The sequence below is a fragment of the Pantherophis guttatus genome, chromosome 2 (genome assembly GCF_059756535.1).
Source record: "Pantherophis guttatus breed Tessera chromosome 2, ASM5975653v1, whole genome shotgun sequence".
In the NCBI taxonomy this organism is placed as follows: domain Eukaryota; kingdom Metazoa; phylum Chordata; class Lepidosauria; order Squamata; family Colubridae; genus Pantherophis; species Pantherophis guttatus.
Genome location: NC_142064.1, coordinates 242,322,533 through 242,335,700, shown reverse-complemented (window position 1 = coordinate 242,335,700; position 13,168 = coordinate 242,322,533). Strand labels below are relative to the sequence as shown.

The 13,168-nt window shown below is 38.3% G+C and overlaps 1 long non-coding RNA gene across 1 annotated transcript in view; it reads right to left on the bottom strand.

The window, feature by feature from the left end:
• Positions 1-12,388, bottom strand: part of LOC132709707 (uncharacterized) — a 45,297-nt gene extending 32,909 nt beyond the window's left edge. The window contains exon 1 of the long non-coding RNA XR_015732691.1: positions 12,202-12,388. This is a non-coding gene — a long non-coding RNA (uncharacterized LOC132709707). The remainder of the gene's footprint in view (positions 1-12,201) is intronic.
• Between the last annotated feature and the right edge of the window lie 780 nt (positions 12,389-13,168).

Sequence of the window (13,168 nt, the reverse complement as noted above, 5' to 3'; positions counted from 1 at the left end):
ATATAAAGCAGCAGTTTATAATCTTTGTCTTAACAGTTGTACCAGTGGTGGGTTTCAAAAATTTTTACTATCGGTTCTGTGGATGTGGCTTGGTGGGTGTGGCTTGGTGGGCATGGCAGGGGAAGGATACTGTAAAATCTCCATTCTCATCCCACTCCAGGGGAAGGTTACTGCAAAATCCCCATTTCCTTCTGATCATCTGGGACTTGGGAGGCAGTGAATAGATGGGGGCGGGGCTAGTCAGAATTTTTACTACCGGTTCTCCGAACTACTCAAAATTTCCGCTACCAGTTCTCCAGAACTGATCAGAACCTGCTGAAACCCACCTCTGAGTTGTACATATAATTGTAAACAAAACTCTCTCTCGTTATGAGATTCTGTCATAATTCCATTCTTTCTAATAACCTACTCTTTCTAATCATCAAAATCATGTCGAGGTGGCGCAGTGGTTAGAGTGCAGTACTGCAGCTACTTCAGCTGACTGCTAGTTCAGCAGATCAGCGGATCAAATCTCACCGGCTCAAGGTTGATTCAGCCTTCCATCCTTCCGAGGTGGGTAAAATGAGGTCCCAGATTGTTGGGGGCAATATGTTATTTAGCATATTGTCTTTGGTGTAAGCCGCCCAGAGTCGTCGGAGAGTGGGCAGCATAGAAATACGAATAATAAATAAATAATAAATAAATGTCACAAATTTCCCTTTTTTATTAAAACAAAATCTGTAAGAGGTTTCCTGTAATTCTTCCTGTTCTGCTTTTCTTTACCTTTAACACTGTAGTCCTAATTAGCTCTCTAATTAGGACACTGTCAGGATCATATTACTCTTATTTTGTAAAATCCAGCAATTATCTACTTTCCATAATAATAAACAATCTGTATTCCCACGAGAGTCTGATTTGTTTGGTCAATTTTACAATTTTCAAAGGCACTTTCATCACAGAACAAAAAATACTGTTCTGTTTTCTGAAATTACTGCCCTCTTTATCCATTTAAAACTTTCTTAAATCACAGTGTTATTAAGATTTTTGCATTGAGTCAAAAGCCTTCTAGACAATGTATTTTTTCTCTCTGCCTGATTCAGAAAAGAAGGCAACTGACTGACTTTATTTTTTTCCTGTCATTTGGAAGATCTCGTTTAAGTTGTTAATTAATTGTATCCTAAAGTATTTAAGAAAGTGGGGGTCAAGTGGGTCAAGTGTCCAGAAAGGCTATATAGCAGTTTTGAACATGTTGGCAATCCCTTTGCTCTCAAGCTACTCAATCCACAATTGACTGTAAGACACTCAGTTCCTGTGGTCGCACAGGAGAACTGATATCCAGAGCAAATATAGAGGATCAGCTGATCTTTCCTTCTCCAGAGAGAACATGATGGCTGCCTATCGATCTTCACTGCACTGCTGTCCTTGCTTGTGGGGATACTTGCAAGAACATCTAATGCACCATAGACCCTCATCCAGAAGCCTGGGGAATGTATAAATTGGAAATATTTATTTTATTTATATATTAAATTTATATACCGCCCATCTTGCTGTCCAAGACTCTGCATGCTCAGTACAGAGGTGGAATTCAGCTGGTTCTGACCAGTTCGGGCGAACCGGTAGCTCCAACGATCAGCTGCCCCCCCCCATCCTGTCCTTTATTTCCTGCTTTCTAGCTCATCTCAATCGTGCAGCACAGCTGATTCCCCCCCCCTCGCTGTTCTACTGTCTGTTGCTGACTTGGAAGGTAAGCAGCTGAGCTTCTAAATGCTGCATTTTAAGCGTGAAGTGTGCGCTCACCGAACTGGTTGTTAAACCAGCAGCATTCCACCACTGGCTCAGTACCTTCCTTAAGTTAATTGAGAAATGGACAACACAAAGCACATGGGTGATAGCATAAAATTGCTTCCCATTTTCTGTGATCTAGAAAACCCTGCTAATGTACACTACAGAAATTTGGTGGCAACCACCAAACTACCAGTGTGCAATTTGGTTCACTATTTTATTTATATTTTTTATCCCTCCTTTATAATTTTTATAAATAACCCAAGGAGGTGAGCATATCTAACACACCGTCCTCCTGTGTCTTTAGAAAGAGTGCAGAGAAGAGCAACAAAGATGATTCAGGGGCCTAGCGGCTAAAACATATAAAGAATGGTTGCAAGAACTGGACATTGCATGTCTAGTGAAGAGAAGGATCAGGGGTGACATGATAACATTGTTCCAATTTTTGAGGGACGTCAGAGGAGGGGAACAATCTATTTTCCAAACCACCCAAAGGCCAGACAAGGAACAACTAATCAAGGATGGAAACTAATCAAGCAGAGATTCAACCTAGAAATAAAGATACTTTTCCTGACAGTGAGAACAATCAACCAATGGAACAGCTTGCCTTCAGAAGTTGTGGGAGCTTCATCACTGGAGGCTTTCCAGAAGAGACTGGACAGCCACTTGTCAGAAATGGTATTGGCTGTCCTGCTTGAGCAGGGGGTTGGACTAGATGATCTAACAAGGTCCCTTCCAATTCTGTTGTTGTTGTTGTTGTTGTTGTTGTTATTGCTATTTTCCCTACAACAACAACTCTGTGAGCTGGGTTGGGCTGAGAGAGAGGGACTGGTACAAAGTCACTCATCTGAGTACCTTCAAGTCAGTGCTGATTCTTAGTAGTCACATAGGATGATCTGTCCCCAATCCTGTCCTTCTGATCTTCCAACAATGCACCCATTGCCACTCTAACCAAGCCAAGTGTGGAAGTTAGTGCTTAAAATAAAATAAAATTGTGCTCTTTAGCTCCTGATAAATTTGACACTCCAATTTATATTTTTTAAAAAATCCTGAAAATTCTCTCTCCCCCCCCTCTCAAACACACACACACTTTCTCTCTCACACACACACACATACACACACACCACTGAAAAATCCAGCCCTATCCTTAGTGATGTCCTTTGAATACTTCCATGCTTTTTGCAAAATGTAGCTTCTGGAGTATATCTAAATTCAGTCATGGTTTAGAGAAAACCACTAGGGAAATTTTCTACAATTGGACTAATAAAAAAAGATGATTAATCTCCTTTGTTCTTTGATTGGCAATTTCTATGAAATCATTGAAATGTTGCTTGTTGAAAAAAAAAAACTTTGGCAAATTACAGCAATACTGTTCAAGGCAAAAAAGGTAAAGGCTCCTTTGTGTTGAGCTCAATTGCTGATGACAAGAAGGACACGGAGTTTACTTTGATATAACACAAAAATACCGTATTTTTTGGAGTATAAGATGCTCCAGACTATAAAACGCACCTACCTTTTTTGGTGAGGAAAACAAGAAAAAGAAATCTGCCTCCCAGCAATTTTGCCTCATTCCAGCAAACAGCAAATAGCCTGCTTTACTTTCATTTTCATTTTCAGCATAGCTTGATTAGCACAAGAAAAAAAAAATCTGCTCCCAACAATTTACCTCCTTGTAGCAAGTAGCAGAGGCCCATGCAGCAATAAGCAATGGCAATCCCTGCAGCCTGAAACAGCTGAGAGTCGGGAGGCCGATCCAATGGATAATCAACTTATGCTAATTAGGCTGTGCTGAAGCTGAAATGGGCTATTTCTTCTTGCTGCTTGCTGCAAGGAGGTAAATTGCTGGGAGGCAGAGGCCAAAGGGTGGGGGCCAGTGGGTGGGTGGGGCTACATTCAGTGTATAAGACGCACCCAAATTTTCACTTTTAGGGGGGGAAAGGTGCATTTTATAATCCGAAAAAATCGGTAGTTTGCTGTGGATACTAGTGTGTTTCAATCCTGCTTAGCCTTTTTGAGATCGTTAGGAACCACTAAATTAATTTGGGGGTGGGAGGAAAGGTATACATAATTCACATACCAAATACTGAGATTGTTTGGCTGCAAAGGGAATTCATCCTAGATTTTGGGCAACACAGGAGTTAATCTGTTTTTATGGTTATTGGAGACATTCTGATACACAATAGGAAAAATAATAAAAGTTAATTTTTAGAGGCAGGATTGACCTAGTAAATTAATGGAGTGGCACGGAATGGTAAAGGAGGCATTTCAGAAAAAGATTGGAATGTAAGAGTAAGATTAAGAATTAAGACTGTTTTGATAAAGATGAAGTAACACACAAATTTACAGGCGTCTCCTCCTCTGTTCAAACTGTTCCCGGTGGACTGAATGAGTTCCAGTTAAAACTAACAAAGATGTCTGGGCAGAAAGTGTTTGCAGACTTGCTTTTGTTCTTTCTGAAACTTTCTGAAATGTTAAGCACATCTAAAGTTTAAGAACAGTCTTAAAATTGATGATGATTACTTCTGAAGGAACAATGTTCTAACTGTGGAGCCAAAGGTTCTCCCTAAAGCTTTCTGATCCAATCTGGAATTCAGCCAGGTTCAATAAGAACCCCTAATATAGATTGTGGATGTAGAATGTGAACTCATGACTTGGTTACTGGACTAAATACACTGGATTTAATACAAGAAGCTGGTTTTATCAATACAAATATGTCACTGGCTTGATCTTATATTTCTCAAGAAGTGCCTCTTTTATATTATTCTCTCATGCAAGTTTTGATCTTCCTAGGTCCTAATCCAAATTCCAACTCCATATTAAGCAAAAATCTATTTGGATGAAATAAAGGTTCCTCATATTTATTGTCCTAAATGTACCTATGAACCCCCCCCCCAATCTTCAAAGTCAAATTTATTGGCTTTATGGATATGGTAAAGAATCTTTTCAATAGCTATGTTTTAACTTGGTTCCTCTCTTCTATTTATCCCTCTATGGCAATTTGTTTACTGGAAAAGAAATGGCTAAAAAATGGGTATTGTATCCATATATATGAACCTTTGAATAAATGTTGATTCCTGGTGAAAAGAGAAATGTAGATGGGTTTGTTGAATCATGGGTTAAGCTACTTATCAAGTTGCCTAAACAACAGATTGCAGGGGTAGAAGTGTTTTCTGTTAGTTATCAGAAAGATTAAAGTTTTAATAGAATAACAGAGTTGGAAGGGACCTTGGAGATCTTCTAGTCTAACCCCCTGTTTAAGCTGTCAATTTCTTTTTAAAAACCTCCAGTGTTGGAGCACCTACAACTTCTGGAGGCAAGTTGTTCCACTGATTAATTTCTTCTAATTCTCAGGAAATTTCTCCTTAGTTCTAGGTTGCTTCTCTCCTTGACTAGTTCCCGTCCATTGCTTCTTCTCCTACCTTCAGGTGCTTTGAAGACTAGATTGCACCTCTCTTCTTTGTAGCAGTCTCTTAGATATTGGATATTTAGATATTAAACAATCTTGAGCCGAAGTGGCGCAGTAGTTAGAATGTAGTACTGCAGGCTATTTCTGCTGACTGCTGGCTGCAGTTTGGCAGTTGGAGTCTCACCAGGCTCAAGGTTGACTCAGCCTTCTATCCTTCCGAGGTGGGTAAAATGAGGACTCAGATTGTTGGGGGCAATAGGCTGACTCTGTAAACCACTTAGAGAGGATTGTAAAGCACTGTAAAGAGGTATATAAGTCTAAGTGCTATTGCTATTGCTATTCTACTGAATAATGTCTGTTACTCAGGCTAATCAACCAGGGGTTAAGGTTTAGCATGTTGTGCAAACTCTATCAAATGTAGGTTTTTTTCAACAGACCATAAATAGGTAAACCATGTAAACAGAGACTACTTCTATTAATATCCCATTTCTAAACACTGCTCTAGAATTCTAAACCTGTGCCCAAGATTGTGGAGGATTTTACCCGTGGTTTCTTGCTCTGACATACAAAAATCTAGGTAAATCTTTTTGCCATTATTTAAAAGTTGCATCATGGCCTTGAAAAGAAAGTGAGATCTGTTCTGGGAATGAAAGAGAGTGTGAGGACAAGACTCAAGATCGTTGCACTTTGACTATCTTTTGTATAAGAGAAGGAGAAATGCATGTCTAATATATATAACATGTTTTTCCACAGAATAAAAAAGAAAAAAAGAAAGAAACGTAAAATTAATAAAGAGAAAACTAAAATGTTAATGAAACTATGAGGATGGAATTTAAAGATAAAAATGAATCAGAGTATTATGAAATCTGGAACAAATTTTATTATTGGCCGGAAAGGAGGAAAAATGCTGGGATATAGGACTGTTGACGGGCAAAATGTTTGGAAGTTTTTAGGCTAATTTGTTATGATAGATACGATTGAAATAGATATCGAAATAATCTATATGGATGAAAGAATATATGTATTCGAACTGTGATAATTAGTGTAAATATATATAGAGAGATAAAGAAGTGTATCAATTATATGACAAAATTTGATGAAAATGTTTCATGTCATGCTATGGCCATTGTTTTTAATTTGTATTATAAATAAAACTTTTTTTAAAAAAAAAAAGAAAAGAAACTATGAGGATGGAAGATCAAAAAGAAAGAATTGAGTGGAAAAACTGGATTTTGGATTGAGAACAAGGTAAATTGTTTGGGTACTATGGATTGTACTTTATTTCAGAATAATTATAACTAGAAAATTAATAAAAAGTTATTAAAAGTTTCAATCATCATCAATGTTTAGGAGACTTTCTGTCATAAATTGAATGTATTACCTAGAATGATGTTTCTGTTGCAAACAATACCACTTTTGGAAAAAGATGCAACTTTTAAATAATAGTAAAAAAAAATGTTACCTCGATTTGTATGCCAGGGCAAGTAACCAAGAGTAAAATATAACATTCTGCAAGATGCAAAAGACAGGTTAGACTAGGATAACCTGACTTTAAATCGTAGTTTGCACTGCTTAGTTTGGATGACAGAATGAGTCTTCCTGAGAAATAAAAGGATGTTAGGATTGGAAGACCATAATCAGAGGTCAGTTGGCATGCTTTGTTATGGTACAGTAGGATAAAGTTAAAATTAATGTGGCAATCTTACTGAGGGGATCACAAATGCAAAGGATAAAGTGCATGAGGTTAAAGCAAGGCAGAATTATGATAACAGAAGACTGCCTATGTTGATTCACCATCTCTGCAATGCCTGTTAAAAGGAGCAGGGCTAGAGCTGCAAGCCGTAGTTCTTGCCCCATTTTCCCCACATATACATTTCTGCTTTTATAGGAAATAATCACAGCCTTTCTTAATATGTGCCTCTTCCACCCCCCACTCCCCCATTTGGGCTATAACTTGCATCATAAATAGCTGCACTGGCTATGGATGAATGAACCTGGAGTTGAGTGTCATATGAAGGTTAGGAAGACTGATTTATAACCCAAAGCAATGAAATAAAAATCTCTACCATTTATGGAAAATTGCAGCAATTATGCAAATGAATACACTATCTGTTGGATCCCAAAGCTATATACTTAAACCAAATAGGTTTAATTAATTAATTTAGCAGGAATAATCTTCGCATAAACTTGGTATATGTGAATATAGTTCATTCTTATGTATATGCTCATGTACTATTGTATGTATCTTGTAAATAATTCCCAAAACGTGTATGAAAAATAATGTCATGTTAGCCCTGCCCTTTGAAAGTACAACAGATACACAGTTATTAGTTAACAAAATCCTCAACAAAGCCTCTTGCTATAGATCTACCTGCTATACAGGTAGACCTTGAAGTAAGGTCTATATCGCAGAGGTGGGTTTCAGCAGGTTCTGACCAATTCTGGAGAACCGGTAGCAGAAATTTTGAGTAGTTCAGAGAACCAGTAAATACCACCTCTGGCTGGCCCCACCCCCATCTATTCTCTGCCTCCCGAGTCCCAGCTGATTGGAGGAAATGGGGATTTTGCAGTAGCCTTCCCCTGGAGCGGGGAGGGAATGGCAATTTTACAGTATCCTTCCCCTGCCATGCACACCAAGCTACACCCACCAAGCCGTGCCACGCCCACCAAGCCACACCCACAGAACCAGTAGTAAAAAAATTTGAAACGCACCACTGCTGAATAGCATTTAAAGTTACAACAGACTACTAATGATTCTGTTTTGAAGTTCTGATGGCTGCCCACCCCATGGTCATGTGATCATATTTTGGCAGCCATTTGCAGCCATTTGGAGCATACCACGGTCACATGACTACAGTTACAAAAAAAAAATTTCCCCAGAACCTGGTGCTTACTGTTTCCAGCAAAAAACATTCATTGGGTACAATGCGTCCACTTAATGACCACCACAACAAAGGTCATAAAATTGGGTGCGATCATGCAGTGACCTACTTAATGACTGGCATGACTTAACGACTGTAAATCTGTGCTCAATTGTGCTCATAAATCAAGGGATACTTATATATGAGTTACAAACCAATGAGTTGTGTTTGGATAGATACAGGATAGAGCAGGAGAAGAAGCAATGGGTGGAAACTAATCAAGGACAGAAGCAACTTAGAACTAAGGAGAAATTTTCTGACAATTAGAACAATTAATAAGTGGAACAACTTGCCTCCAGAAATTGTGAATGCTCCAACATTGGAAGTTTTTAAGAAGATATTGGTTAACTATTTGTCTGAAGTGGTATAGGGTTTCCTGCCTAAGCAGGGGGTTGGACTAGAAGACCTCCAAGGTCCCTTCCAACTCTGTTATTCTATTCTATTCTATTCTATTCTATTCTATTCTATTCTATTCTATTCTATTCTATTCTATTCTATTCATCTCAGCTTAATAAGACAAAATGTAAAAAAAATATTGGGGACATGCATTCAGTTGTGCCTCTCCTCTTCTCCTTTTCATTTTTTCATTAATGAGTAAACCAACAAAAAATTTTCCGTCAAGGATGGTTTCTTATTATGTCTGAAATGGGGATTTTTAAAAAAACAAAAAAACAGAGCAGTGAATGAAGTCATTGTTAAATTACTTGTGTGGAAACTTCTGACCAGACATTTCTGCTCCTGCATAAATGAAAACTGCAGATCAGCGTAGTTTTGACTTGCACAAAGAGGTGGGAGCAAGGAAGAAAGAGCAAAATTGTTTACAGGAACAAATCTCAGTTTATGGTGCTGACCATCTGAATAAAGAGAGGGGTGCATCGGGAGCTATTTTTCTATAAGAAAATGACATGTTTTTACTGAGCTGTTAAATCTTAAAGTCCAAAGTCGATGACATTTGTCAGTTTAATCGGGGAATTCATCCTAGTCAAAGCCAAAAAACCAATCTAATTTGTCTCTTTTGGGGACCATGAATACCTGAAAATGTCATTCAGATGTTTGAGTCTTGGCTTTAAGTACAAGAGTGAGAAAATACATTCAGAATATGTATTCAAATATAATTTGTGCAAAGATTTTTTTTAAAATCAAAAATGAATATGGGAACTGGATGGAATAAACCTATAAATGAAGATATGTGATGCTGACAGAGATGGTAAATAAAACAATTTGTCTGTTTCTAGCAAACAATCCAAATTATCAGCCTATGTAATTTCCCTACAAAGACTTCCATGTCAATGGGAGAGACGGTATACGATCATGGGTGAAGATGATTTTCCTTACCATAATTTTATCTGTTGCATTGATGCACCAAAATGAGGAATTGGGATGAATTGTGTGGTAATGTTAATGGAAACAAAACCTAGTCTTGTAGTGTTCATAAAAACAAAAGAAAAATACCCTAAGCAATATTCCTTTCTTTCAGAATACAAGAGGAACAAATCTGCTTATTCACACGCTTAATGATATGGAGAAAGTAGACATTTCATTTAGGCAATATAAGACTCCTGCTGAGAATGATTTGCTGTCACAGAGGTGACCAAATTAACTGTTTTAATCAAAGAAAAGAATACATCTAACTCTGTTTCTTAAAAAAAAGGTCTGACCTTGGGAGTTGCTGATTAGATAAGTTGGTTGTCATAGAAATGGTTAGTATATACTAAGTATGCAAAAGTAAAAAGTTGAGGCTGTAACTTTATTACTTTTATGCAACTGTGCTGAAAAGAGTTTAAAGTTAATGCTTTCTTTCATTTTTATCTTTACCTTAACTTCTCTCTTCTCCTTCCTTCCTTCCCTTCCCCACTTCTCTACAATCCTTATTTTCATTTGTATTTTATATTTTGATAATTTCAGTAAAGGCTTATTAATTTCAATAATATATAAATGAATGATTCCCTGTTTTGTTCACAAAAAAAACAAAACAAAACAGTGCAATAGGGGTCTAGGGAATACACATACACTTCTAATTCAGTTCTCGAATTTGCCCAGTCTTAAACATGGATTGAGTAGTCTTTTCACTAAAGAAAAGTAAACACACCTCAGAGGAATGTTTAATGGTGGTGTTAGTCATGTTTTTTCCACATTGAGAACTGTTGTGATGGAACCAGAATGAAGAAATAGGAGCAATATCTTTTGCAAAATGCAAACTATGCAAACAGCAAATGAAGGGCTTCCAAATAATCCTGAAGGGACAATTAAAACAGAAGATTCTCGTACTTGAAACAACAATGGCTTGATAAAAAATTGCTCAAGCTGTTGCTGTATGAGATCAAAGCTGACTGAGGTTTCAAGGAAAAGCATCCCTTTGGGATTGGCTGAAGAGATGCAGGGGTTTAAGTGAACAGCTGATGGATTTCCATAGTGAAATACTGCAAACAGCAACAGAGAATCACAGGCTTCAATCTGTTCATGAACCTGACAGAGGTGATGAGGGGAGAAAAAAAAAGATACCGTAGAAAGCATTCCTAGGAACTTGAGCAATCCTTGGGAATAAAAAGTGAAACAGGATACATGGGAACGGCAGTCTACACACAGAAATGAAGAAATAAGCCTTGGTACATTTTTTAAAAATTTCTTTACACAGTATGTAAAGTTTTCGATAAGGCTCTACAGCTAGAATAGGGAGAAATACCTACTATGGCAATATTCTAAACATCTGTATCCTTTTTTTCCCCTTTGTAATTGTACGTACATACTGGATATCCCCTGTGTTTTGAAAGTCTGAAAGTAGATACCCCTGCATGCAGATAAGAATCAATTTTCCCTCCACAATTATTAGAATAAGAGAAAGGAGAAAAGAGACAGAAAGTTAGGAGTTAGTAGCCTCGTTTACATGGACCAGTCATGCAGCACAAAAAACTGCCTTATCTTGTTTTGGGGAGGTGGGAGATATACCTATGTAACATATTATGGTCTGCTCTGGCTGGCAATTGCTTTCTACATTCTCATGAAGAAGACTTTTCCATCATTGACTACCACCAACACTGGAGGTGTTAACAGTTGATGGTGGAGTTTCCTGTTTGCAAAGTATGTGCTCTAAAGCTAGATGCAGATAGAAAAGACCAAAATCAGTTGCTTGATTCATGGTACCAGTCAGAGCAGCCCAGAAGCCAATTCGAAGGGCAGGGAAAAAGAGGCATTGGATTAAACTCTGTTCTCTGAGATATGTAAAGCAAGTAAGGTGGGAGATCTTTGCGGGAGGTGGGGGGATCACTTGGCTTAGAGAATTTGACTGGCAGCTGAAATCAACTTCAGAAACAGACTCTTTCCAAGGAGCCTCTGGATAAGGAGATATTTGGCTTGTGGAGTCATATTGCTACAAAAATTGTTTTGATAATTTTCCTCCTGCTGGAAGAAAAGCAATGTTAGTACAGATGTGGGAAGTTTGAATACAGAAAAAACATCACCTATTTTGCAGAACAGCAGGCTAAATGCTGTAAAGAAACATTCAGATATACCATGAGCTATTGGGACATGAAATTTCACCTCTGGTAAATAGGTATATTGTGAATCAGAGTTTCTCAACTTCCGCAACTTTAAGATGTATGGACTGCAACTCCTAGAATTTCCCAGCCAGCCAGTGGTTAAGATTGAGAAATGCTATCTATGGTAAATCATTACTTTAGCCACAGTACTGAAACTTCATTTTCAGTGATCTGAAGGCTTAGGAAATGTGTAGTGTAGGTTTTTTATCAGTAAGAAAGCAAAGAGATGGTCTGTTTTCCTGTAAATGAAGATACACTGTGGATAATTCAGTGTGAGTGAAAATTTGTTTTAACTTGTATACAAAGAAGCATTGGCCAAAAAATGCCCTGTGCAATATGATATTTTCACTTTTTTCTTCCTTGATAGACCTCTAAACAATCTCCCTCAAGGATACTGTAGAGAGCTGAGAGATATGGCTGAAAATTTTGGTTACATAGATTCTTTGAAAATGTTACTATTCATGGGAGGTTTCTATCAACCTCCGGAAAAAAAAAAGTGAAATTAGAGGATGAGTATGAAGACCACATCACCACGATACCAAAAAAGATGTTGAGACCAGTTGTGGGTTTTACTTACCTTCGCTCACCCGTGCACACTCACTTCGCTCACGCACAAACCACTTCTGTGCATGTGCAGAAGCTTCTCCGTATGTGCAGAGCATATTTCATGACTTCTGGGCAGGTGGGCGGAGCCTCCCACCACTGCTACTAACGGTTCTCCCGAACCAGTGCAAACCGGGAGCAACCCACCACTAGTTGAGACCCTAGAAAAAGGGCAGAGAACAACAACAAAAACGATAAGGGGTCTTGTAGGCTCAACCATACGATGAATAATTGAGAGAACTAGGTATGTCTAACAAAGAGAAGGAGTAGAAGTGACATGATAACCATCTTCCAATACTGTCAGAGTGAAGAGGGGGGTCAACCTGTTCTCCAAAGCACCTGAGAATAAGTCAAGAAGTAACAGGATGAAGATAATTAAAGAGAGATCCAACCTAGAAGTAAGGAGAAATTTCCTGGCAGTGAGAACAATTAATCAATGGAGTGACTTACTTTCAGAAGATATGGGTGCTCCAGCATTGGAGGTTTTCAAGAAGAGACTGGACTGCCATTTATCTGGAATGATATTGGGCCCAGGGGTGAAATTCAAAAATTTTCCCTACCGGTTCTGTGGGCGTGGCTTGGTGGGCATGGCAGGGGAAGGATACTACAAAATCCCCATTCCCTCCCAACTCCTGGGGGAAGGATATTGCAAAATGATGGTGAGCCTGGTGACTCAGCAGACTGATAGCATTGTGATTAACACCAGCTGTCTGCAATTACTGTAAATTTGAATCTCACCAGGCTCAAGGTTGACTCAGCCTTCTATCCTTTCTAAGGTAGGTAAATTGAGGACCCAGTTTGTGGGGGCAATAAGCTGACTCTGTATAAATATACAAAAGTATGAAGGCTATTGCTTAACGCATTGTAAGCCGCCCTGAGTCTCCGGAGAAGGGCGGCATATAAATCAAATAAATAATAATAATAATAATAAAAATCTCCAT